The sequence below is a fragment of the Bos taurus genome, chromosome 18 (assembly GCF_002263795.3).
Source record: "Bos taurus isolate L1 Dominette 01449 registration number 42190680 breed Hereford chromosome 18, ARS-UCD2.0, whole genome shotgun sequence".
Lineage (NCBI taxonomy): Eukaryota > Metazoa > Chordata > Mammalia > Artiodactyla > Bovidae > Bos > Bos taurus.
Genome location: NC_037345.1, coordinates 12,705,950 through 12,733,508, shown reverse-complemented (window position 1 = coordinate 12,733,508; position 27,559 = coordinate 12,705,950). Strand labels below are relative to the sequence as shown.

General features: G+C 52.3%; 1 long non-coding RNA gene across 1 annotated transcript in view; it reads left to right on the top strand.

Annotated features, from left to right (window-relative positions):
- The first annotated feature begins 1,009 nt into the window (after positions 1-1,009).
- Positions 1,010-27,559, top strand: part of LOC101908086 (uncharacterized) — a 149,329-nt gene continuing 122,779 nt past the window's right edge. Inside the window, exons 1-6 of the long non-coding RNA XR_003030308.2 lie at positions 1,010-1,187; positions 2,742-2,878; positions 3,453-3,558; positions 5,799-5,908; positions 10,942-11,089; positions 12,170-12,325. This is a non-coding gene — a long non-coding RNA (uncharacterized lncRNA). The remainder of the gene's footprint in view (positions 1,188-2,741; positions 2,879-3,452; positions 3,559-5,798; positions 5,909-10,941; positions 11,090-12,169; positions 12,326-27,559) is intronic.

Genomic DNA, 27,559 nt, shown 5'->3' with positions numbered 1-27,559 from the left:
GGTATAACTTTAAGCCAGGTTTACAGGCTTGCAAACGGGCTCTGAGCGCACCGAGGGCAGGAGAGAGGCTGCGGTCCCACTGCTGGGGCTGCCGCCCCCCAGCTCTGGACTCCTTGTCGCCACCCTCCTTTGAGGACACCAGACATCAGGTTTGCTCCTGGTGCTTCTGCCGGCTGGATTTAGGCCGTGCGTCGGGGTCATCGTCGGGGTCATGCTGCACTGGAGTCGGCTCCAGGCCGAACGGAACCAGTGGTGGTTCCGGTGTTCCCCTCTGTGCGTGCACACACAATGTGTGAACTCCTGGGCCCACCCACAAGTCCAGAGCAGACCAGCTCTGAGCAGAGCAGAGGGCAGGAATTCAAGTCTGTGCTTTCGCCACTTGGTGGCGCCACCGTGGCTGCAGAATGGAGCCACCTCTGCAGGGGGCCTGAGGATCTGGGCAGACAGCCTGGGGGTGCAGGCCCCTTGTAAGTGGGTAAATGCAGTACGGCCCGCGTCCACGCTCACAGTGGTCAGGGCTGCGGAAGCCAGCTCCCGGAGAGGAGGAGGGGTGGAGGCAGTCTCTGGCTAACAGAGCCCCCTGGTTCTCTCTATCTCTGTTTCTTTCATCCCAGTCTGTCTGTCTCTCTGCTCCCTCCCCTCACTGCTCCCTCTCTGTCTCACTGTCTCTGTCTCCTCTTCTCTGTCTCTCTCCTGGAGGGACAGGGCCCATCTTTCTCTGCAGTGAGGCGCCACTGGGGCAGGAAGCTCCCCAGGTCAACTTTCCTCCTGGGAGTCTACACCCCAAGGCAGCTTCTCCTACATAACCCGTGCCAGGCTTGTGGGCTCACAGGCAGGCTCAGAACCTTTCTCTTTGGCCTCAAAGGACAGGGGCACAATGACCTTGGTAATCCTAGTTGATGGGCTGACATTTGACTGTAAATTGGATGGAACCAGCTGCGAAATGAAAGCAAGATTCCAGTTTATTTAACAGTGATCGTGTCACTGCGCTCAGCGCCATGGGACGTTAGAATAAAAATAAAAAATAAATGAGAATATTGTTCAAGTAACCTGGCTTTTATCGCTGTCGCTACCGCAGAGGCAGCAGGCCACCTCTCTCTGTGGAAACCAGTCTTGGAAAACGTCCTCTGAGACTAGACCAAGTACAGGATGGCCTCGAATGGGATGGATGGAAGAGCTGTGCGCTGGTAGGGTTTCTGTTCTATTTTGAACTTTTCTACTTTATGAACATCCTTTCCCAGGAAATACCACACGGGGAAGAGAACAGCAAAGGAAAATTCCTAATGTTACTTTAGCAATGAGGTTTCTTTTATTAGTAGACTTCATTTTTTAGAGTGGGTTTAGGTTTACAGAAAAACCAAGCAGGAAGACCAGTCCCCATCTCCCTCCTGCACCCCATCTCAGTTTCCCGCGCTGCTAACGTTTGGCCTGCGTGCTGTGCATTTGGTGCAGTTGATGGGGCAGTATCGATATATCGCTTAATCTGTAGTTGGTGCTGTACATTCTGTGCATTTTCATAAATGGTGATGTCGTGTATCCACCATTACACTATCGTCCAGAAGAGTTCAACTGCCCTAGAAATCCCCAGAAGTAACGAAATGTTAAAGCAACTTAAAAACAAACAAAACAGAGATCCAAACTTTCAGAGTTGCACAAATACCGTAGGAGTTGGATAGCGGGAGCATGTGTAAATGAGATCCTGCTATCTGTGCATAGGACCGGGATGATGTGTGTGTCTGTGTGTGTGTGTTAGAGGCTGGCCCAGAGGCTGGGACACGTAGAATGGTGGTAGTGTGTGCATGTGTGTTATTAAGACAAGAGGAAGAGCCGTGGGGAGGCGGGGGTTGGCCCGCTGAGTAGGACTAGGAGATGGGGTTTTGGGCAGGGGCTTGTTGATTCTGGCCAATGGACACATTGCCTGTTTGCAAGGCCGGCTTGGAGCCTAATGGGGAATCAGGAAGAGGTGGCTTTTCCCCTTCTGCCCTGTCCTGCTGAAGCATCTCCTGCTGAAACACATCCTCCCTCTGCAGGGGCGCCTGGAGAACACAGGCCAGCTGCAGCCGGGGCTCCAGGACACAGGGTAGTAAAGCCGCCTTGCTTCCTGGGAGTAAGCAGCGGCTTGGCCAGGCCCCTGAATAGAGCAGGCTCTCAGGTCCACTGAGATGGTCCGAGCGGCCCCAGAAGCACCAGAAGCCTGGGCTTACGCTGGCCTCTGTCCGAGAAGGAACCCTCACCCTCCCATGTCCAAGTTGAGGGTCCCTGGAGGCATTAGTGGATACATAGACCCTGTCACATCTGCCTGCACGAGACCTTCTGCAGTTTGTTGCGGGAACTCTCCCCTGAGAGGCCGTAGCCCTGCCCTTGGGTGCGTCGGCATTCCTGAGACCTCAGCCAATGTCCCTTTCTTTCTCTGAAACCCTTGTTTGCCCCCAAAGACATTTCATTGCCATTTTCTCCCTCTTTCCCTCCCAGGCTTTGTCATTAAATGTGATGAAAAACTCCTGGCTTCTCGGTTCTCAGGACCGTGGAGACAACGCATCCCTGGGTGTCCTAGGCTCCGTGGCTAGTGGATTGCCAGTTGGCTGGGATCTGATGTTAGGAATGTGGGGTCTTTGGGGGAACTGCCCTCAGCTGCCAAAATGGTTCTAAATACATGAAAAGTAGGTTAACTTGCTATACTCCTTGCGTTTATTCTTCCAGCTGAAATTTTCTTGATTTTTTTTTCCCTTTCATTTTATTAGGTTAATAAAACTTGGTTTTCGAGCGTTTCCCTGCCCCAGGAGGGCAGTGGGCCCCATGTCCAATTCATCAAGTGCCTAATGAGTGGCCTCGGAGGTCCCGGCCCATCCATTCCAGGAGCTCTCTCTGCCTCGTAAAGGTGAGGCCTACGGGCTGCTCTGTATATTTTGTCTGTTGGTTTCCCAAATTCTCCTACCAGCTCAACTGTCACTTTTCAGGATTTATACGAGGCCGACGGCACCGCGGGGCAGCACCCCTCCCCAGCAGAACAGCCCTCCTCTGCCCGCTCTTCACACACACCACACACCCCACGCCATAAAACAACGCTTCTGCAATAAAGTGAAATAGAAATGTGTCGATGCTAGCATTTTAGCACATTCCAGCCAGAGGGCTGTGGGAAATGCCTTCCTCTACATGAAGGAGGGAAGTTCTGTGAAAGCCGGGGATAAAACAGCGTGAGAAAAGGCCTTTGGTGAGAAGAAATAGTCTGGTGTTTAAAATAAATAAATTAAAAATAAAACATGGGCCTGTGTGTGAGTGTGTGCATGCACTGACTAAATTCTTTATACACATACATTTATGTGGCCCTGGTTTGTGTTTTGGTGTTTTAGAGTAAGAACAGTGAGGGGGAAAAGTGGATGTTGCTTGCCCCCTGGGCCCAGTGTGTGGCTCTGTCTCCTTCTAGAACATTCTTGCCTTTCCTTCCCCTGCAGCTCATTTCCCTTTGCCAAGTTGTCGGGACCCTGCGAGCTCCAGGCTTGGGTGACGTCTGCCCCCAACACGGAGGGGAAGCTAGAATCTGGGCACCAGGAACTTGAGGTACACGTATCACTCAGGGCCCGGGAACCTGAGAGACCTGGCAAAGGTTGAGAGAGTGGGGCGGTGGCTGGGTTGCAGGGTCCCCGGGGCCAGAGGACCCCCAAATTTCCACATAGCAGTCTGGCTGGGTCTGGGTTCCTCCTCTCTGGACGGAGCCTCCAGATATCACCCGGCCTCTAACTAAACACTCCAGCGGGGCGTGCACGGTTGCTAAGAAGTGACTCCGCATGACCTGTGGCTTTTTCTTCCCTTCCTGCCTTCCCGTGGCTTCCTGAGCATGGAGGAAGGAGTGTGGAGGGGAGCTCAGCTTGTTCTGCTGGTGGTGGGAGGGAGCTAGAGAGCGGCCTCACCGGGCTCCGGCATTCTATCACCACCGCCCAAAGCCAGGGCGCAGGCCTGTCCACAGAGCTGGCTGGGGTGGGGGACTCCTTTCAGTGCCTGGGATGTGCAGAGGTGATGCTCCCAGGCTGTGGGGCGGAGGCGAGGACGACGGTCCCTCGTCTGCAGGCTCTTTCCATGGAGGAGGAGGATTCGGGAAGGTCTCTGAGGCCGGGCCGGGGTGGGGGGTGGGCATCCATAGCTGGATCACCCACGGGTGAGTGGCACCGGCCAGCACCCCCCTCCCTCCACGTGGGGGAGACACAGTGCAGATCAGATGGCTCTCAGCAGGGACCTCAGTCACCCGGCCCTGCACACCCGCATATTCCCCATGGGCTGAAGAATCTCACGTGGCTTAGGGGACCCACAGGGGAGGGAGGCTGTGAGCAGTCCGTTCTAATGGGCCTTGGGGTCCAGTTCATGCCCCGTGAAGACCCTCAGCTCAGGACTGCCTTTCTCAGTTGGCCCCCGACCCACCCCGAGGCTGCTTGAACACCGCTCTGAAGCAGGATTTCCCATGAGGAGCTGGCCTTCTCCCCCGCACGCCCTTCTTACCGGGCGCTCATTGTGCATTAGATTATCTTCTGAAAATATACTTTGAAGGGTTTTTGTTTTGTTTTGTTTTTCCTACTTGACACTCTTGAATCAAGTAGGCCATTTATCTTTTAGGCAGAAGAATTTCAACAGTTACACTGCATACTTGCTGGAGGGTCACAGTCTCAAAGCATAGAAGTAGTTTAAAAATTGTTTTCATCATGGGTTTATTCTTGTCTTGGCTCCCCCCTGTACTTTGCAGCTTTCCTACCCTCTAACTAATCCTCCCAACTGCTGCCCACCCCCACCCCCCTCATGGATCCAACCCACCTCAAGCTAAACTGAAAGGAGCATTCATGCCCAGGCCATCTGTTTGTTTAAACTCACCCTGTGTTAGTCCGTGTTAAATGCAACAGAATGGAGAAAAATGTAATTCTCTGTCGGCTTTTGATCAAAGAGAGTTTTTTTTTTTTAATTCAAGATGGATTTCTGAAGGACAATGTTATACACAGTCTGTGTGTTTCTGAGTTTCAGTGTTTAGTTGATTTCGGGGAAAATTTTTTTTCCCTTTTGATCCCAGGGAGAAAACACACACAAACACATCTCAGAGCCACAAACATTGCAAGTCGGGCCCTTTTCTGTGTCTCAGCTGAAGAGTGGAAAGGGACTGCCTTTAACTTATCAACACAGCAAGAGAATTTGAAATGCGGCGCGGCTGCTCCATGCAAACCCTTTCCAGCTTCTGTGGGAACTCAGGCGAGGTCACTCTTGTATGGGCAAATTCAGGGCCCAGCACACTCCACACCCCTCACCCCCCACCAGCTCAGAAACACGCAGGTCCACGCTCACGCCACCCTCTGATTTCTGATTTTTACCACCAGTCATTAGAAGTACATTTCTCCCCTCACTCCCTCAGCTTCGGAGCAAATGCAAATAAAAAGTGCTTAAAATGGTTAACATTTCCTGTCACCGAAGGCTTTCGTTAGGGGTGGGGGTCGCTGAGTTTTAAAGTGTATTTTCATAGGAAAACTCATTTCAGGTCTGCGGCAGGAACCCGGGCCGTTTCGCACGGCGAATTTCAGGGTTTGTGATAAGCCTGTGTCCTTTACAGGCGGTCGAATAATGCTTTATATTACGCGGGTCAGGAGAGCAGTATCCAGGTTCACACTGAGATTAACCTGGGGCCCAGCTCAGGTCACAGGAGAAAAAATTTAAATATGTCCTTTTCCCCCACCTTCCCCTCAACTGCTCACTTTCTTTTCCTTTATTGGAGAAAAAACCCAAATTTGGTACTTTAATTTGTTGTGTTTCTTCTATTGATTGTTTAGCTAGTGATTTTGCCAACTTCCTGGATGTTCACTCGAGTTCTGCACAAAGAGCCACATTTCCTTCTGGAACCAGCACCGGGACCCAGACAGAGGAGCGGACACTGGAAACTGTGAGTATTCCAGTCTGTCCTGCGGCTCTGGCCCTGGTCGTCCCCTCCCGTCAGGCCTCCCCTTTCTTTCTCTAGCGGTTAACTTTCTACGGGGCTCCCCGTCTGAACCCGCTCTGTCGGCCCTCAGCACCATTCTCAACTTTTAGGAAAAGAGACTCTACAATTTCTACACAAACATCGGATAGGAAGGGGAGGGGGAGCGTGCTTACCGATGGCAGTGACTTCAATTTTCATTTTGAGGCTCCGAAAGATGGAGAAAGTAAACAGAAGCAGGCTGGTTTATTTCAGGGGCTAACAGGGAGTCCCTGCTGAATTTACCTAATAAAACGAATTTTTAAAATTTTCATTTTCTCATTTCATTCCAGCAGAAAATGAGTTCGCTTTTATAATATCCAGATCTTTCAAACTCTACTGAGTGAGAAATTAAGTTACAAATGTAAATACCTTGGTGTGTATATATATATGAAATGAATATATATATATATATACATATATATGAAATGAAGTAATTTGTGACTGTAATGCAATAGCAAGCCTGACTTTAAGGCTCCTAGGACACTTAAAAATTTTTTATGATGCATAATAAAGGAAAATAAAATTCAGTAAAAATGTTTTTCTTTTAAAATGGATGAATTTTGATACTTAACAAATTTAATTGTAATTTTCATTTAACAAAAGTTCTTTTAAAAAATTTATTTTTCTGAACATCTTGTCAAATGTTGGGAGGATTGTAAAGAAAACATATGTTAATATTCTAGGTCACAACTGACTTCTTCCCTTTCCATAAAACTATTCCAAGGAGTATGGGAAATTGTAAAACAATGTCGTTTTCTCATGAAAAGAATACCCTGACTTTAATTACCAAGAGAAAGCAATTAATGCTCAAATTTCAAGGCCAATCCAGTGATCAGTTAGGAGCAGGAAGAAGGGGGGAAGCAAGACTGTTACTTGCATAAGGAAATCCAGAAATCGACATCATGCAGATGTATAATCAGAATGTGATTGTATTTATAAGGAAAAGTTATATAAACTTCAAAAATGGTAGTTGTTTTGCTTAAGTGCCTGAAAAAAGAGTTTAGAATAATATTTGGGTTATCCCAGTTTTTGTGCTCTTGTGTTCCCGAAGCCTTGTTAGATTGAAGAACTCCAAAGAAATAGTGTGTGTGTGTGTGTGTGTGTGTAAGCGCACGCGTGCACATGCATGCTCACCTCCCCCCACAGTTCAGCCCTGAGAAAGTGTGGAGAGAAAAAGGTGGGGGCTGACTGGTGACCAAACAAACAAACAAACAAAAAAAAACCCTTTCATTCTAGAAATTCATAACTCTTAGAAATTAAAAATGGCAGTTGTCTTTCTTTTTTCACCTTCTCTGGGGGTTGTTGCCTGGGAAGGGGGGATTGAGGAGAACCAGTTTTCAAAACTGCTACAGACCAGTTTGTGCAAAATGGATATTGCCACTTTCCTGCACTTTTGATTATTTTGTTCTTGCTGTCCTGTCTCCGAAGTGGTGGCCTTGTACATGTTAAATACATTTTGTAAGTGGTCTAATGTGAATTGCCGAAACAGAAACCTTCCCCCTCTTAGGGAGGTTCCTTTAGTGTCCAGCAGATGGCGATATTACTTCTAGAGTGACCCATGGGGTGGGGGTGGGGAAGATAGAGACTAAAATTCAGTCCCAGTTGTGTCAGGAACCCCTTCCCCTCTCCGGAGCCCATCCAGTGATCTCTAAAAGCAAGAAGAACAATTTTGTTGTGGCCTGGCCTGAAATGTGCCAAACCATCCGAGAGTATTAAAGTGTTAAGGCAACTGTTAATTACCAAGTGTCTTACCTTCCCGAAATGGTGTGAGGCAGCACTCAGCTAAAGCACAAACACCTTCTGGAAATGTTCAGAATGAAAATGGAAGATGGTTAGCAGCTATTTCAATATTTTATCTGTTGCCCATCTATGTTTTGTCAAGTAGAAGATCTCCTCATGGTTCTTCTGTAATGTTCATGAAGAATGCACTTGTTACAGTATTGCATAGAATCTTATTTGTGTACAAATGACCAGTTAAAATCGGGCATGTACAGATAGTGATACCAGAGTCTCACCTCGAGAAAGTCTTTTCCTTTTGAAAGTGATGAATGCACATGGGACTCCCACCCTGGACATTGTATTTTATTATATCAGCACCTGCTAAATGGTATCACCAGCTTCTTAAAGCTTTTAAACCTCCATCTCCCATGAATGAAACTCTTCTCCCACTGGAAAAGTTTCTACTTTATTCCAAAAACAAGCAAACATTTTTCTCTCCCCACTTCTTTGCTAGAGAGAATCTCAATAACGATGAGCATGTCCTTTAACATATTTAACGTTAAAATGACTTTTAAATATTTTTTGGAAATTTCAGTGTTTTGGTTCTTCATGGGACAACATGATTCCTTAATTTGATTTATATAATAATTTGCCATATCTTATTTTAATTTAAAACGAAATAGGGTGCATGTTGATAATTATTTTAAACAAATTGGAATTCAACAATAGCAACAAAAAGATTTATTTATTTTCCTAAAAATGATGTTATCATTTGTCCTTGGCGGGGAGACAGGCAGGAATTCATTTTACTCCAAGTGTGAAATGCTATTTAAAGACATAGGAATATGTAGATGCAGCAGAGTACAATGACTTCATCCTACTGGTAGCAATTAATCATGTGTTGCTCTTTAAGAATTTAATTGAATGATATGCCAGCTTTTATTCCTGTATGTATTTACAAACTGAGCAAGATACCGACTATTCATGACTTCAATCTATGTATTAATAAAATGATTGTGCAAAAAACCAGCTGTTTAAATAAACTCTGTTCCGCTTTAAAGATGTTGCCCTTTGGGGAGAAAGTCATTTAAGTATTGAGTGGCAGTGGCCAGTGAACAATATAGTTAAAATGAAAATAAATCTTCATGAAACTTAGTTCTAATTTTCTTGAGCAAGATACTAAACCATAAAAAATAAACATTGTTTATGGAGCCAGGTTTGTATCAAGTGAACCTCTGTAAAATGATACGAGAAAATATGGGCTTGTCTGTCTCAAGAACTTTGGTTAGCTAGCAGAACAGAGAGAGCTATTTGATACGTAGAAACCGAAGAAAGTAAAATTAGTGATTCTGGAGAGAAGTCCATTCAGATTTGTGCAGGCCCAGGGAGGTGACTGTATTAGAATTCACACACACAAAGCTGTGTCACTTGGCACCTTGGCTTAAGGGATAATTTAATTACACCACCTATTAACGCTGACTTACGTTTCTGCTCCGGCCAACCTTCTTACGATCTTGTTTATTTCCAGAAATCACGTTTGTGACAGCTCTAATAGGTCATTCAACAGCGAACATTTTCTCATTTAGTTGAAAATATTTCAGGTTTCAGACACCCAACAAGAAAAAGCACTTTCAGACTTCATGAAAATGACTAAACTTGTTCGGGGCAAGACTTTCAGAAAATGAATTCAGCAAACCTATGTGATCAACTTCAGCCTAAAATATTATGTTTCAGTTTGCCAGCCAGGCTGATGGGGCCTCAGCTGATGCAAAGATTATTGCCTCTTCTGGGCTTTCTTTTTTGTTTTTTTCCTGGTAGACGGGCAGAAAGTGGCCCTGGTACCATCTTTGCATGTGGGTTTACAGAAAGAGCACGGGAAGCCTGGTTGCCGGCAAGCATGTTGGGCTACACATCCCTGACTTGGAGTGATGGTGCACTGTTGCAGATTCTGAGTCCTGTATTTGTAAACTTTCCACTTTTTGTTTTTTGAGAAATTCACGTTTGATCTCTGCCAGCAAACAGCCAGGGGCTGGGGGGCGGGGGTGAGATGTACTTCCCTCTTAACAGCTGAAGGCAATCAAAATGCTTATTTTGTGTTTTAGTTAAAAGGTAAAGGAGAAGAGAAAAAGACACCCAAATAAAGCAGGAGACACAGTTGGCATGGAGTCATCAACCCTAAACTGGCAGTGCCAGGAATAAGCCGACAGGACACAATGCATTTTATCCCCCCCTCCCACCCCCTGCCCTGAAATTTTCTTGGAGGGAGCCGGGGCATCATGGGGATTCCATTTAAGGGTCAGCTAACGTGTTTAAGCTGTGTGTCAAGAGAAAGACGGCTGAAATCCTTTGTGCAAACAAGCGCCAGAAACTCAAATCCCTGCCTGTCTTCTCAGAAACAAACTTGCCCAGCGTCTTCTGTGTGGTTTGGAGAAATGATGTTGGAGGCCACTCTTCAGTGGCCTCGCATCGCCGCCTCTGCACGGAGGTGTCCAGGCAGGAGTGACGGGAGGCCCCAGACATTCCAGGCTGCTCTCCCCAGGTCTGTTCCCAGCCCGCGGTGGAGGCTGGCTTGGTGAGGAGACGGGACACGCTCTCGTCTGGGGTAGCTGAGACCAGTCCACAAGCGGGAGGCCTCCTGGGCACCCAGTCCCACGGGGCTGGGCAACTTCTCGGATAGTGCGGTTGGTGCTGCTGTTCATTTCATCACACATAGGTTCTTGGAGTTCTAACCTTGCACACGCAGTCAGATGACAGATTCCCAGTTTTGATGATTTGCGAGTTGTGTTTCTCCACCGGAATCTAAACGGCATGATCGTTGCGTATCTATCCAGAGTTTGAACATGCCGGGGTCACACAGGATAACTGGATGGTGCCTCACAACGTGATGATGCGATTGGGAATGTCCTTGTCCCTTCTTGACAGTCGAGGAAACTGAGTGGGGTTCCCAGGAGGCCCAGTGTGTGTGCAGGGCTGGCAGAAGTAAGGTCTGAATCCAGGCGGGGGGATCACAGTCCCCGCCTTCCAAAGCAGGACCCCAGGGGCCCTGCCAGTTCAGTACTATAGAGTGATGGCAGCTGAGTCTGAGAGGCAGGGCTGGGGCCTGAGCAGAGCGTTCAGGCAGGTTTGGGTTCCCGCAGGGCTCTGCTCTCCTTCCCTGGGGACTCTTGGTGAGGTGTTTAAGTTTCCAGAGTCTAGGTTTCCTCCTACATAAAATGGAGCTGGTGATCTTTCTTTTTCAGGTCCTGAGGATCCGAGACTGTGAATAAGAAGGCTGGACCCCTAGCATGTGTGAGATGGAGGACTGGGTCACGGCCGTCTGTGGGCTGGTTCCCGGAGCCCAGGAGCACACCGGCAGAGAGAGGGGCCGCCTGGAAACGGGTGACTCCGGTGAGTCTCTCAAATTGCTGGCGCTGATTTTCCCTCCGGCTGCCATTCCTGCCTCAGAGGCTGGAAGAAGGGAAAGCCCAGCCGCAGTAGGCACTGACTGAGTGTCCTCTGGGCATCTCCCTGTAGGCGTTTGCTCCTCGCGGGTGCTGCCTTGGGAACAGCCTGGGCCTCCCCAGGAGCCTGCTTTGGGCGTGCAGAGTCTCCCCCACCCAGCCCTCCTGGGTCCGAACCAGGGCTCTGCTTGTGTGCGCTGGCTTGGGACCAGGGAGACTGAGGCAACTTGTTCCCAGGAGGCTCCCTCTGTGCCCTCAGCCCTTCCTGGCTGGCTCTGTGCGCGGGCTGAGGGCTACATTATTCCCCTGGCTGCCTGCTGGGTCCCCAGGCTCCCTGCTGGGTCTGGCTGGTGAGAGGTGCTGGTGAGAGCTGGGAGGGAGGGTTGCAGAAGGGAGAAGCCGGGTGCCCCCCTTCCTCCTCGCCCCCTCCCCGCCCCCCACCACCCCCTGCCCGGGCTCCCATCTCAGCAGTGTGCTGCTGCAGAGGCAGGCTCTTGCCAGCTGGGGCCCCTCTCTGTCCTTCCAGCCCCAGGGTGCCAGCAGCTTCCTGCCCATGTGATGCATATCTCCCAGCTCCCCTGGTTGGCTTCTCCGTTTTCCATCATCAGAGCAACCAGTTCCACATATTGAATTCTCTGTTTTAAATACTCAGCGAAGTTTCTGTTTTTCTTGGTTGGACCTAGTGATCCACCCAGGCTCACACCTCAAGGGGAAGGGGTCTTGGAGTCAGAGGGCTTGGACAAAGGCTCCAGCTCCCCCACTGCCTCCTGCTGGACCCTGGACAAGTCACTCCTTGTTTGCCTGGGGGAGGACCCAGGCTCAGAGAGACCCCTGTCTCCCCCTACCCCTAGTGCCTCCTCTGGCCCTGCTCTGGGCTTTTCTTACCTGTGCAGGTGGAATGCATGCATAAGTGGCCTCAGGGCTTCAGCCTTTGCTGAGGGCTTTGTAGCTCCTTCTATTAAGTGGTGGGTAGATTTCCCTGTCCCTGGAAGCTGGGTTTCACTCTGTGACTTGCTCTGGCCAATAGGGTGCTGGCAGACGTCACTCAGGCAGAAGCTTGGAGGCACACTTACCTGCCTCCACTAGTCCTTGGGCACCTCTGCCATCTGTGTGAGCAGGGCCTGAGCTCCTGGACTGAGGACGGAGAGGAGATGCTCATTCACCCCAGCAGAACTTCAGACGAGTAAGTAGCCCAGCCAGCGTCAGCAGGGACGCCTAGCTGACCACTTCAGCCGCGGGGTGGAAATGCCCCAGGTTGTGTGCCTTTGTTACACAGCAGGATGTGCTGACTGATCCATGTCACCGGACACTGAGCAGCTCTCTTCACTTTGCCCAAGGGCAGGGGTTGTGGTGTAAATGGGCCTTGGGAATGATGTTTGTGGAGCCAGGAGCCTAGACTGAGATTCTAGCTCTGCTCCTTCTTGTCAGGTGTCCTGTGAAAGTCAGTTTGATTCTCTGGGCCTCAGGTTTGTCTTCTAAAGATGGGGATAATTGTAAGGCCTGCCTCCTGGGGGTTGGAGGGACTGAGATGGTGGATGCAAAGTGCCTGGAACATAGTTGGTGCTGGACAAACATTGTCATTATTATAAACAGAGTTAATGATAATCTCATGCTTTAAAAACCAACCACCACTACTGTCTAGCCTCAGTCCTCCTCGCTGTGCTCCCTGACACACCCACAACTCTCATTCCTCCAAGGCCTCAGTGCCTTTGCACCAGCTCTTCCCTTTCCTCCAGTGTGGTTCCCTGTCCTCCAACGAGGGGCTCACCTCCTTGCCTCAGGGCTTATGTGCAGGGGATTCTGGGTATTTCGCTTCTCCTTCCTGTCCTTTTGGGCTGTTCCAGGTGACCTGGGGTGAGCATCTCTCCCAGCACGACACCTGGGCCCACGTGATGAGATGCTCCTCAGCCTTTCCTCAAGCTCGGGAGGTGTGAGGGTGTGGCGTGTGGGAGAGAAAACACAGACCTGGTAAGACGAGGCTTTGCTGTACCCTCGGCCCTCCACCGCAGCCACTGTGAAATGACTGTGTCCCCGCTCTTGGTCAGCAGGCAGTCGTTCCAGGGGAGGAAGTGTCTGTGGAGCCCGACTCTGCCCAGCACTTGGGTGGTTCTGGGTTTACAGCTGTGAACAACAGACAAGGTGGTTTCTGTCTTGGCCCTCAGTCCATGGGGAGGCCAGACATGTGCTGGACAGCTGCGGGCTTTGGGGGAGCATTGGATGGGGCACTGATGTGTAGGTAAGGGGTTTGGGGGAAGCCCTAAGATGAGCTTCTGAGTGGAGATGTGAGGGGCTCAGCCTGTGGTGGGGACGGAGCAGCGGCATCCCCAGCACTGGCCTGGGCAAAGGGAGCATGAGGACGGAACGGGAAACAGGGAGGGTGGACGAGGGGGCACGTGATCAGAGACCATAGCCTTGGCCAGATCACCGAGGTCGGGGCAGGTAGCTGCTTTCAGCTCAGCTCCACATTCCCAGAGCCGAGCAGGCGCCATCTGGGCATCCCAGCTGCACGGACAGAGACACCGAGCCCCTATCCTGAGTGGCCAGCTCCCTCTGTCAGCACCCCGGGAGGAGGCAACAGCTCAGGGGCGCTACGATCTGTGTCACATTGTGCGTTGGGAAACCTGAAGGCTGGTTTCACTAAGAAAATTAATAGATAAACAAGCCCAAATAAAATACTTACGTCAGTGAATAGAGGCACCAACTTTTCAGTGCTCCAAAGAAGACAAGAGAACGCTGTGATTGAGTGGTATTGATGTCAATCCTCTCTGCTAGACAGCAGGGAGGTGGGAGTTATTTCCATGGAGACGGCCTGTCTAACCTCTATTGTGTTTACTCTCAATGATGAGGCCCTAGTATTCAGGTGCATGTGGGTCAGCTGCAGATAACAGAGGGGTGTTGTCCCCGGCGGGGGAGGCAGGGGTGGCGGACCGGGCAGGGACCCTGGTTCTCTCCATCTTCGGGGCTCTGGACCTGTGGGCTCAGGTCTGAGGTGAGTGGCACGCCTCTGAGACTCTGGCATTCCAAGAAGGATAAAGGGCCAGGGAGACGCTGCTCTGTCTTGTCCTCTGGAAGGGGCCCCCTCGGGGCAGCTCACCTCCGTCGCCTGGCTGGGACCATGTCACCTGACCACTCACTGCAAAGGAGTCTGGGAAACTGCATATTTTTAGTCGGGTCGCTTGCCAAGCCAAACAAAACCAGAATCCTGTCAACAGGGAGGAATGGGGTGGGGAACAGATGCGGTTGGGCGACCAGCAGAGGGCCGAGGTGGCGCGGGTCACATCTGACGATTACGTGACGCTCTCCTGATGCGAAGCGGAAAGAGATACTTTTCTGTACAGAAACCCTTCTGATGAGATGTTTATCTCTTCACATTCTGGATATCTCACTCATGGCCTCTTTCAAAATAAAGTGAATTAATATGTCTCTACCAGTCGGGAAAATAAAGGATTGTTGTTTGGGGCCAACGCTTCCCTTAAAAGCGAGGGGCTTCTTTTATGACTTTCAATTCACAGGGAAGGAATTCGAGGCACAGAGAGGTTGGGGGTTTGCCCAGAGTCATATGGTGTCAGAACCAGACAGGGGTCCAACCTGCAAGACTCTCCCCAGGCTCCAGGACCCCAGCCCCGCGGCTCAGGGCTGCTGTTGGGGCTTCAGGAAGGTCTCCCCAGGGTGGGCAGAGGTGGTGTGTGGGCCAGCCTGGGGGGAGGGCAGCCTGGCCGCTGTGGTCACAGCCTGGGAGGCCCTTGGGGTGGGTCTTGGGCTGCCCACTGCTTCCTTTCTCTGTTCCACACCTCTCTTGGGCTCCCGGTCAATCTGGGATTGTCTGTGAGTCGGGCCCCTGAGCTCAGAGCCGGGCCCTGGGAGGGGCTTCTCTCTGCTCCTGGCTGACAGCCTCCTCGACCTCGCTGCGCTCTGGGGCCACAGAAGGCTCTGCTGCGGCCGGCGGGCTGTGAGGTCACAGGTCAGAGCCCAGAAAGTGCCATCGGGCTGTCTGTGTTCACACCTGTCTCCACGCATCTCAGAATGGTGGGCAGCACAAGGCCCTTCGCAGGGCTGTCATGAGGGGCAACGAGGAAGGTGGTACCACGGTGGGCGGGTGCATCTGGTGGGGGTGGAGAGCAGTCACTCTCCTGCTGTCCCAGAACCCTGCTCAGCCTCCGATTCCTGGCCTGGAGCGTGGGAATGCTCTCTAGACTTACCTCAAGGGCTGCCAGGAGTGCTGCAGAGAAAGGCATTTCAATAGTTAACGTTTGCTGAGCGCTGGTCACCTGCCGGGCTTCTGCTAGACCTTTCACTGGACGTCTCTTTCATCCATAACCGGGTCAGGCCACACTGGGCGGGAGCAGTGAGTATCAAATGTCTGCCCACTCTGGCGCCGAGCGACCCTCTCCTGAGTCCTGGCTCCCCTGCACCCAGCACAGAGAGGGCGGGTCCCCAACAAATGTTCCTTCCTGACTCGCAGGCTCTTTGCATGTCACAAATAAGCAACGGCATCTTCCCACAGCCCACTCCTCAAAACCCAGTTGTAAAGTGAGTGATAAAATAGGTTAGGAAAATGCAATTCAGAAATTACATTACAGTAAAGTTGTATTTCTGAAAAGGGCTGTCAGCGAGGTCACGTCAATGATGAACAGTCTGCCATAGAAGTAAGACACAAGGAGCCCTATCCTGAGCGGCCATTAAATTGGAGAAGTGGCATGCAGTCCTCTCGGGGGGCCACTATGAACACGGGGACCCTGCCATGGTATGGCCACACTGCCCAGACAAGGTCACTCTTCTGTTTATTGCAGTCAGCTTTTTCATCTTAGATCCACTTTATGGTTCAACAAACATTTAATTAACGTTCCATTTCTCATTTTAGAATGTTGAAGGCTTTAGGGCGTTATATGGAGGGAAAGTTTTCTGAAGAGAGTTGCTCAGGGAACTCTGACCTCACTATGCCTTCCTTTCTCTGGACAGGTCCCCGGGCCGCCCAGTGTCCATTGTCAGACCTTGGGGTGCTGTCCTGGGGCTCAAGTCATATTGTTAGCTGGCAATGGTGTTTCCCTCTCACAAAAGGAATTTTGAGATGAAAGCTTCCCTAGCTGACACAAATGCCAGTTAGAAATGTGTTAAGCTCCACATCACAAAGAGTCCACCTTGAAGTGCCTTAAGCCAGCCTGGAGTCATTCTCCTCACACAACAAGACGTCTGGAGGAAGGCAGCTGCTGGCCTTGGTTCATTTGCTCAACAAAGGCAAGCCAGCATCTCATATGGCTTGTGTCAGGGTCCTGGGGCTGCTGTGACAAATGACCGTAGACTTGGCCACTTAAACCAACACAGATGTTTTCTCTCAGAGTTCTAGGGGGCAGAAGTCTGGCGTGGACCTCACGGGGCTCTGTTCCTCCTGGCCTACTCCTGTGCCCCTTGGCTCCTGGCTCCTGCCTGCACCTCCAGACCAGCTCTGCATCTCCCCCTTTCTTCATCACAGCTCTTCTCTGACTTCTTCCATTTCACACTGTTAAGGACCCTGTTATTACACTGGGCTCATGTGGGGAAGTCCAGGATGTCCTCTGCATTTCAAGGTCAGCTGATTAGAAACCTTAATTCCCCTCTGCCATATTGCCTGACATTTTGGCAGGTTCTGGGAATTAGGATGTGAGCATTTCTTGTCGGGGGGTGGGGGGATGGGGCAGTATCATTCTGTCTGCCACATTTCCATTGCCTGTCCTGTTACAGTCTGAAGATGACGGCTGTATCTCCAGACATCACATCTATATTCGAGGGGAAGGGGTGGAACAGGTTTCCAGGACTGCACCAGCAGGGTCTCAGTCTTTTTATCAGAAAAGCAAAAGGTTTCCCAGAAGTGTCCCAACAGATTCTTTTGACATCTCATGGGTCAGAAGTGGGTCACTGACTGAGTCTAGCTGCAAGGGAGGCTGGTAAGGTACACAGTCGGGAGAAGGTGGGCATCAGAGACTGTGGGAAGCACACCCACAAGGTCTGCCACAGCCCCCTTCCCACACTCCTGTTTATTTCAGCAGCTCCTCCCAGGGAGGGCACCAGGAGGGAGGAAGTGGTGGCTTCCAGGGCAGGGCTTCTAAACTTTCCAGTGGGATGTGGTTCACAGGAACTCTCAGAGCTCTAAACAGAGACCTAAAATCTCCCTCCCCCTGGAATTGTGGAGAAGGCTCTGGGCTTTGGAGTTGGTTTTCATGGGTTCCAGAACCTTCTAGACTTGGGAACAAGAGAGGATATGCAACTCATGGGGCTCCTGGAGGTTCTCAGAGCTCAAGTGCCCTGGGGCATGTGCAGCATGTCAGAGAGGCAGGCACTCTTGGGCATCAGCCTGGCAGAGGGAGGTGTGACTCCCCTGCACCCCCTGCCCACCCCGGGCTTCTGTTTCACGGGGTCAGCTCTGTCCTGACTAAAGGACTCAGTGCACTTTGAACCAGGTGGCCCCACTAGGGTTCTGAGGGTGTCAGCACCTCCACTCTGCCTGGCGAGCAGGGACAGGTGCTGGGTTCCTAGCTGGGCTCTGCCTCCCACCCCTTATTGTTGAGTTCCCCCAAGACACACTGGCTCTGCCCCCAGCTCATTCAGTGTACCTGGTGGGAAGGAAGCAGACCTTGTGGGCAGCATGGGTCCCTCGAGAGGCAGGAGCCTCGACCTCGACAAGCATGGAGCCGCATCCTGCCTGTTCTGGATACCACATGCTCAGAACCACCTGGGAAATGAAATCTGAGTCAATTAGACTTTTGCTTTCTAACCCCCCATCAACTAGTTGCCTTGCTGGCATCCTCTGGGGACACAGAGGGGAACAGGGGAAGGGACTTCCCGGAGAGGTCCTGAGGGCTGGGTCCCTGCACTGGGGAGGCACGTGCTTCCCTGGTGACTGCTGGGTGACACTGCACAGATGGCTTGACTTCTCTGAATGTCAGTGGCCTCGACTGTTGGGGATCAGACGACAGCACCACCCTCCCAGGGCATCATATGGGAAGTGTGCTGTAAGTACTGGCTTTCAGGCTTGTGGTTTTTTTTTTTTTTTTTAATCATTTGTGACCTGCGCAAACACTCAGCATTTGGATTAAACTGAGCTGTGATTGGCTGAGGGCTGGACCAGGTGACACGAGAAAGTGCTGAGGACGTAAACGCAACATTGATCACCCCAAAACCTGGAGGAGGGAATGGCAGTAGGTCCCACCTGTAGCCCCATTTTGCAGGTGGGGAAACTGAGGAGCAGAGAGGCAAGGCCACTTGCCCAGCGCCCCACAACCAGCCAGAGGTAGGGTGTGCTTGAAGATTAGTCAGTCAGAGGGCTGACTTCAGGGATGAGCAAAGGGTGAGAGATGCAAGGTGAGAGGTGCAAGGAACAGGGTGAGAGGTGAGGGGTGAGAGGTGCGGGGTGACAGGTTAGAGATGAGAAGAACAGGGTGAGAGGTGAGAGGTGCAGGGTGCAGAGTGCCGTGTGGAGCTTCCGGCAGTGTTAGCCTCGGGCATCTTTCTCACGTTCCTCCAAGCTCCCTGCCAGCTCTTTTGTCCCCAGGGAGAGGCTGGGCAGTGAGAACCTGGGAATTCTCTTATCTCTGCCGAGCAGGATGCGTCCTGTATTGTGTCCCCACCGAGGTTTCCAGGCACCGTGATGAGCTTGCAGATTTTGGCGGGCGATTGCTTTGGGGGGGCTGTGTTTTGTTTGCCAGGTCCCCGCGCGCGGCCGGCTCACGTCCCTGGCCTTTTCAGCTCCTCTGCGGGCCCTCCCCAGCAGAGCTCTGTGAAATGGCAGGGGTGAGTTCCTGCCTGCTGCAGTTTCCGCCCATTCTTTCTGTAGGGGCAGCGGGTGGGTTCCCTGCCGAGGGGGCTGGGGGTCGCAGTGCCCCGCACGGCCCTTGGGGGCGCTGTGCAGGGCTGGGCGAGGGCCTGCCTGCCTGGCCTGGGCTAGGTTTTTGTCCTCCCACCTCCCATCAGTGCTAACATCTGAAAGATGCTCTTATCAAGCCACAGAACATGCATGGAAGCGGTAATTAATCTACTTTTGTGATGGAGTTGGGCAGTACTGTTTGTTTGAAGATGCAGAACCTCAGGCCGCAGGTTTCAGAATCAGACTCATTCAAGTGGGCTGGGATCCATCATACGCAGTTTACACCAGGCCTCGGGCAATTCTTCTGACCTGGAACAGTTGGGGAAAGGCTGGCCTGGCAGCTTGGGCCTGCTCTGGAGTCAGACAGGCTGAGATTCGTCCCCACTGCTACCCGTCCTGGTCATCCTGAGTCTTGGAGCCTCTCAGAACCTCAGTCTCCTCCACTGACTGGGGATGATGTTATCAGTCTTACAGGGCAGTCAGGAGACATCCTAGGGTGCTTTGCACACAGCCAGCACAGACAGTGGGTTCAGGAAAGGATTAATTCCCACTGCCCATAGTGATGTTCCGCGACAGAACCTTCCTCACAAAGCTTCTGATAACCGTAAACACGGGGCAGACCACGCTGAGCTCAGAGGGCTGGAGTCAAAAGCTGAGACGGGCTGTTTTGAGCACCTTCTGAGGCCTCATTTTAGAAGCCAGAGCTCTTTGCATTGGGAGTTTCCAAATATCGACAGTAATACAAGGGACTCAAGTCCTTGCTGTTCTCTGGGGCCCTGAATCGAGAAACGTGGAGTGAGCCTGGGATTCTCAGAGCTGATGTGTCAGGGCCTGAGAGAGACTGGCCCTTCTTAGGACATAGTGAGTTAACAAAGTAAGTGAAGTGTGAGAGAAGTGTCACGCTTGGTCGTGTCCAACTCAGAAGAGACTAGGCAAATGCTCGTGTTTCTCACGAGGAAACCTTACAGCAGTGAGGACGAAATCCTGCAAGACCCGTCAGAGGCAACCCGTTAGATGGGGGCAGTGAGCCCCTCCTGGGAATGGGGGTGGCAGCAGAGGAAGTGCCGGGGCGAGCCTTCCGAGGCAGCCGGCGTTCTAGCGCTGACTCAGCCCCACACGGTCCCACCACATTCCTCTGGTGCCCGGGTCTTCCTGCGTGAGGCCAGGCACTAGTCCCGACGTCACCGGTCCCCGAGGAGCAAGTGCAGTCCGATGCAGAGGCCCGCAGGCGGAACCAGGGCTGGTGACAGTGGTGGTGGTCCAGCTTTTCCGCAGATAGAGAAGCTGCAGGGGCCGGGAGGGATTCCTCACTTGCACCAGGACCTCGTGATGCCTCGTGGGGCTGGGATTTGAATTTGGGCCTTTGGGAGATCCACACCGCCGTCCAGTCTGTGAAAAGACAGGCATGGAGCTGGTGGGAGAGGCCGGAGCCGGCGGCCTGATTGTCTAGCAGTCAGCAGGTTCTTGGGTGATGGGGGAGGGGGGCACCTCGGACAGGCTCGGTCCCTGTCTGTCCAGCTCCTATGCCCTTTTCTGAAAGTCAGCAGGAAGGGGAGCCCAGTGGAGCCCTCAGAGTTCGGGTTCTTGTCTTTTATGAACTTCTGCTTTGTTGTCAGAATCTCGCAGTCCTCTCTCATCCCAGGGTTTCTGTTGCCCAAAGCAGGAAGCTGCAGGCTCTGAGCTGGTTTCACGTTTATTGGCTTATGTTTTCCCAAAGCAGGGGTGCAATAAAACGTGAAATATGGTGGCTGACCAAATGGTCTCATGCTGTCTTCCTGAGACTTTTTTTCTCTTGAAGAGGAACACACACACTCACATACACGTATTCAATCACATCCACACACTTGGACACATAACACACACATACCCATGCACATGCACACTTGTGCATACCAGCACACATACACAGAGGGGCACACACACATGCAGACACACCCTGGGTGGTGAGGTGGGTCCACCACTGATGTCCCATTTGTGAACACCTAGTTGGGCCAGGAGGGTTCTGAGACAGATTGGCTTTTTGCATGTGTCTCATAGCGGTGGCTTCAGAGTCCTAATGCTGTAGCCAGGAGTCCCCCAGCTCACGCTGGAGTAAGTTTGTGACCTGCCAGGTGATGTCACCCCTGGAATGAACCACTTACATAAAGTAGGCTTCCTTAGAATTTTCTGTCCCAGAACCTGAACAGAAGAGACTCCTCCTCCCAGCAGTGTGGACCCAGCCTGGCCAGGCGTGGTCCTTGGGTGTCTGCTCACCCCAAGTCACATCATCTTTGCTCTACATTTCGTGCTGTTTGCAGAGGCATTTTAAGAAGCCACTGTGTCCCTCCCATTATTTTAGCAAAAATGATGACTTTTCCATGCATCATGTTTGTCTTGAGTCTTCTCAAGGTGTCTTTATTTGAAATGCCAAATTGACCTTAAGGCGGTAACCTGAACTGCAATCTCGTTTTCCTAAATTGTCAGTCATTCACGTCTTAGAATGACAGTACAGTCTTAAGAGTAGGTTTTCAATGCCACCTTGAGATGGGTCCATGAAAACCCAGGATGCCTGTGAGGGGAATGCTGATGCCCTAGAAAGAGTCAAATGCAATGAGGGAGTCGGAACAAAGACATTTTGCATTTTCCCTTTGTGCTTTGGCCTCCCCTAGTTCTCTGAGGTCTGCGGGAACCAGACCTGGCAAAGGTTGGGGACAAGATTGTCCCACAGAAACCTCTCTCCCTGGCCAAGAGCTCAAGTGTCTGGCTCCTCTCCGGTTGCCCTCTGCGCCAACCCATCACAGCGCACGCTTCTGATTTGCTCTTTTCTTTCAATCTGCTCGTTTTCTCGGGTCTGGCAGAGCACTGAGATGATCAGTGTGGGGGCTCTCCTTGGGCTGCTTGTCATTTTCTAAACCTCTGCACAAATCCTGAAGCTTTAAAATACGTAGCTTGTTTTCCTACAGGCATAACAATGAAACGATAACTATTATTTGTTTACGCAAATGGGATCATAGTTGTGTGCACTCGTGATGTCTGCTTCCTCACCTGGGTTCAAATCCGGTTCCTGCTGCTCCCTAGCTGTGTGACCTTGGGCAGGTCACTTTCCCTCCCTGTAGTTTTCTAATCTCTAAATGGAGGATAAAGGCAGCACCCAGGTCATCTGAGGATTAGATGAGTCACTGTGTGTGAAGCCCCGGGATTGGCGCTGGCTGTAGGCCTGTTAGCTGTGTGCACACCAGAGCAGTGTGCCCCACGCTGGGGAAGAATAACTGACTTTTCAAAATGACAGTGAGATGTGACTCTTCAGTGCACGGTCGCTGAAAGCTTCGCTCTGGAGTTACTCAGGCTCAAGGTATTTGAAGGGGCAACACTGTGGCAGCAGGTGGCTCCCATGCTGGGGTTCCCCCTTGATGGGGTGGCAGCATTAGAAGCATTTCCTCCCTGATGGGCTGCCTGGGTCTTCAGAGGAGATGGCCAGGTTCAAGCCTCTGGTTTGCCAGAACTCAGCTCTTGAAACAGCTTGCTGGGGAGCTGCCTGGCCCCCAACATGTGCCGCTGGCCCCCTCAGGGTCTCTGTGATCTCCCCAGCAGGCCTCCGGGGGCCATGCACAGGGGCCCTCCGTTTGTGGTGGGACACATGCCATTTGTCAGTGGCATGGGGTGACTCTCTGGGCGCCCCTTGAAGAGGGCTTGCAGAGTTCAAGGCTGGTGGCCTGGGCACTCATTATCTGATCTAATTGTGCGCTCGGATTTCACAAACCAGGGGGTGTGCAGGTGGAGCACAAGCTGCCAAGGTCACGCCTAAAAGCTTATTAAACCGCTGGTGTGAAAGGCGAGACCATCTGGATGCCATTTGACAACTTCAGTGGTAATTACACCATTTGGCGCAGGAATTAGTGAGAGCGGTGGCTTCCACTGTGGCCGGGACCACTGTGGTGGGAGTGGGGTGGTCTGGGGCCAGTCCGTTCTGCTGTCTTGCAGTCCTCACACCGACTCTGGCTTCTAGGCTTCCTGCGAGCTCTTGGGGTGGACAGTTGAATCGGCAGTCATGGTGGGCAGCCTCCCCCCTCCCCAGCCCTGCGGCCTCCATAACCAGGAACACCTGCCTCGTCAGTGCTCTCTGTCCGGGGAGGGGAGTGGGGGCAGCTTCCAGCGCATTCCACCCGAGCAATATGGAAGTGTTTAAGCGGGGTTTGCACCAGGCAGGGTAGCTGAGATCTGAACCTTTAAATTATAGCCATTCTCAGGCTGAGGAAAAGTAAATAAACAGTTCACAGCTGCAGCCAACTCAGCACAGAGCCAGCTATCTCTTCTGATTGCAGGACAAGTAATTAAGTGGGAAATGTGAGCCCTCAACGTCAGGGTGAGATGATAAAGGTCCGGGGGCAGTAAATCCCCCCAACTCCAGAGACCTTTGGATTAACCCTCGGAGGGCTGGCAGGGGCAAAGCCCAGATCGGGAACCCAGGCTCAGAGATTGTCAAATGCTCTCTTAAGTGAGAACCACCCACCTCGCAGTGTGAGATTCTGGATTCTCAGCTGTGTACCCAAGAAAGCACCTCAGGACAGGTTCTGTCCACGTTCTGAGCTGAATTGTAACACCCTCCCCACCTCCCAGAATTCATGTATTGGAGCCCTAGCCCTGGGACCTCAGGATTGACTGTATCTGGAGACTGGGCCTCTGCACAAGTACCGAGTTAACATGAGCTCTGATCCACTGTGACTCGTGTCCTCAGAAGGAGAGGGGACGCAGACACACAGAGGGACAGCTGTGTGAGGACACAGGGTGAAGATGGCCGTCTACACGCCAGGGAGGCCTCGGGAGACACCAGCCTTGCAACTCCTTGATCTCAGTCTTCTAGCCTCTGAACTGTTAGAGGCTCATTCCAGTGTTAAGCTCCAGTCTGTGGTGCTTTGTTACGGCTGCCCGAGCAGACTGGTGCGCCCGTCTCTGCCTGGGTGCCAAGAGCTCCTGTGCTTGGTGATAGGAGCTGGCAGTGTGTGGCAGGCCCCTGCCGCTGTGCACACGTGAGGCTCCTTGCAGTCACCAAAGCCACAGCATTCCCATTCCCCAGATGTGGAGGCTGAGGCCGAGAGGCTAAGCGCATGGCCCAGGGTTGCATAGCACATGTGCGGTGAGCCTCTTTCCAAGAGCAGAGGCTCTCCAAACTGGCGGCATGGTGGGGTCATCTGGGAAGTCTTAAAGAGTACTGATTCCTGGGCCCCACCCCAGGCCAAGTGGATTGGAACCTGTTGGAAATCTTTTAAAAAATTTGCTGGCTTAGCAGGAGCTAGTGACCTATTGTCACTTCCCACCTTCCCATGTTTCCAGCGTGGTCCTTACATGCTAATCAATCAGCCTGTGTTTATGCAACTACCAGCCAAGGCTCTGGAGCCCGGATGCCTGAGTTGGAATCTAGGCTCTACCATTACGTCACTGGGTTTCTTCAGGCAAGTCCCTGACATCTCTGGGCCTCAGATTTCTCATCTGTAAGAGGCAACGAGTAAGAGTACTTACCTCTAAGGTTGTTATTGATGCAGTTAATGCTTGTAGAGTCCTTAGAACAGTACCTAGCACATGGAGAGTGCTTGAAAAACTTTATGTTAGAGACAAATGAACTGCCTAGTGTATTTACTCCTAGGTAGTACAGCGCTGAGGCGTGGGGGCAGGAATCAGAGACAGAAACCAGCCTGAGCTGCTCTGTATCCCTTTAGGACAGAGGGCCCTCGGGAAGTGCTCTTGGGAGGGGCGGGGCGTTCCCCAGTTCCATGCATGGTGTCAGCTGACTCCTGTTCTCCTGTAAACCATGACACCCAGGGTCCGGGAGTCTCCGAAGGATGCACACACAGCCCCCGGTGTCTGTCCCTGTGGGGAGGGGCCGTGTCCACCACCCTCTCTGTGTCGTCCCCGTGGCTTGGACACTCAGTGCATGCACTAGCACAACTCACAAGGACGAACCCCACGCTTTATGGCAGAGAGGGGAGCCCGGTGGTTTCAGAGAGGCGGAACTCAGCCCTTTGTGGGAGAAAACCAAATTCTACAAATGGCTCATCTCAGATACTGATGTCCTGGTTTCTGTTCAGTACAACGAAGCCAGCTTGTAGTGCGGTGCAGGCTCTCACGGAGGGGCACAGCTGCCGGGGTCCCCCCCGTCCCCACTGCCCGGCGTGATTTGGGGAATGACTCCTGGCCACTGTGCCCCTCATCCTGCTCCCCAGTGGTGGAGATAACGTGAGCCATGCGTTATCTTAAGTTGCCTTTTTTCCCTACTCCAGCCCAGGGAGCTTCAGCTATGGGGGAATAATACCCCGTGTGATGCAGCCTTCTGGGTGGGAATGCACTCTGTGCTGTTTCTCCTAAGAGCCGTGGCCCGCAGACAGGGAAAAAAGGAGCACAAGAGCACCTTTCAGGCATGGGCCCCAGGGTGCACTTACTGGGCTCTCTGGAACACTTCCAACCTGATCCTGGAGGACCCAGGAAGTGGCAGGACCTACAGACACTCAGAGGGCAATGCTGACTTCATGGACTGTTTGCTCACTGCATCCTCAGTCCAGGGCTCCCACCGCAGCAGTGTGCAGACACCAGCTCTCGGTGGGAGAGGGGCACAGCTTTCGGACGGTCCCCCCTTGAATCCATCTGGTCTGAAGACTGGCCCAGAAGCAGCTGACTTCTGGTTCTGGGTTCCCGAGCGGGTGGCCCCACCCAGCACGGTGACGCCACGCCAGGGAGTCCCTTGACGTCACTGTGATGGCAGCCTTTGTGGGGCGGGGGCGGGGCCGTTGCAGGGCAGTTGTCCCCCTGTGGCCGGGCTCCTCCCGTGCCCACCATCTCATTGGAGCGGGCCAGGCTACCACGGCCAGGGGCCCTGCAGTCAGCGCTCTTGTGCCACGGGCACGCTGGGTGCCATGGGCATGGCAGCACCTCGCCACTCAGTGCCAGTGGTGCTTCCGGGTTAAGTCTTGTTAGGGTAATAAACGAGATGAAAAAATAGTATTTCACTGTATTTTTTCCTGGGATGTCATGACAGATTGAGGGCCTATGGCTCGAGGCAAGCTGGCCTGTTCCAGCTCCTGTGACCCCGAGGCAGGGGAACAAATGGGCATGTCGCATACTTCCCCTGCCTCGGCCAGGCCTGACTCCAGGCCCCCTGGCTCTGGCTCACTGGCCGTCCTGGCAGCGGCGCCTGTGGGAATGTCAAGCCTGCTGGAGCCCAGGCCTGTTCCTCTTGCCCTGAGGGCCTGCTGGGGGGGCCTTGTGGGCCCCCAGGGAGCACACCATCCAGATGAGGGGGGAGCTGCCTAGCCCCTGCCTGGCCGAGCCACGTAGGGGCCCACCTCTCCCTGTAGCACCCAAGACAGGAGAGGGCCTCAGGGGTGGGTGTCCTGGCTCCTGGCCCCTCCCGGATCCAGCTGGAAGGATGGCTGCTGCCGCTTTGTCATCAGAGGGGCCATGAAACAGACTGGTCGCTACACTCGCATCCACTGTCGGCACTCTCACTGTCCAGACTCTGAAACTGATCAGTTCAGGTAATGGGGCACTTGTGACGGTAATGAACGTGACACTGGTGCTCGCTCCTGGGCCTCAGTCTGTGTACAGTATGTAAGACGTGCGTTATCTGAGCAGGGTCCCTAGAAGTGCCATGCAGTAATAGTATTAGAAAGCACGCCCTGCAAGCTATGTGCCTGTTCCAGTAACCTAGTAGAGTGAGTCTTTAAATCCTAACGACAGCCGTGAAGTAGGTACTGCAGTCATCCCTGTTTTGTACATGAGGAAATGAGGGTCAGAGGGGTTGAGTGACTTGCCTAAGGTGACACAGCTGGTTAGTGTCCAGAGCTCAAATTTTATTTTGTCAATCTCCCTCTGGAGTTCATGCTTTTAACCAGTAACCTTTACTATGTCCATGGCACTTAAGCAGTGTTTGGGGCAAGAACATACATGGATCTTATTGCTAGAGGCTGGAGCAGATTCTCCAGGGAGTTTCCTGGAGCCAACGGATGAAACGGTAAAAACCACAGAGACTGACTTCTAGGTTTAAGAAAAAGGGAGTAAAATGACTAATCCCCTAGTAAGACCATCAGATGACATTTATGGATTTATATTCTACTACACAATGTGTTGCTGTTCAGTTGCTAAGTTGTGTCCAACTCTTTGTGACCCCTTGGACTGCAGCACGCCAGGCCTCCTCCCTGTCCCTCACTATCTCCGGAGTTTGCCCAAATCCAGTCCATTGAGCTGGTGATGCCATCAACCATCTCATGATGTATCTGAGGCTTATCCAGCGCTGTTCTGTGTGGGTGCTGGTCTCAGCACTTTATGGTGCCTGTTTCACGGGAGGTGAGCTCACTTGTGCAGAGCTGTTTTCGTAGGTACTTTTGATGTGTTCAGGAGTCAAACCCAAGAGGTCTCTGAGCACCCTGCCCCCCCATAGAGGGTTGGCCAGCCTGGAGACGGGCTCCCTGTGAGCAGGAAGAGGCTCCCTGTGACCCCTGTGGTGTGATTGGCAGGAAGACTCCTGCCCAAAAAGTTCTTCCCCAGAGCTGGCCCTTCTATGGCCAGAGCTTCCTCCGCAGCAGAGAGGTGAGCTGCAGGCCCTCCCCACCT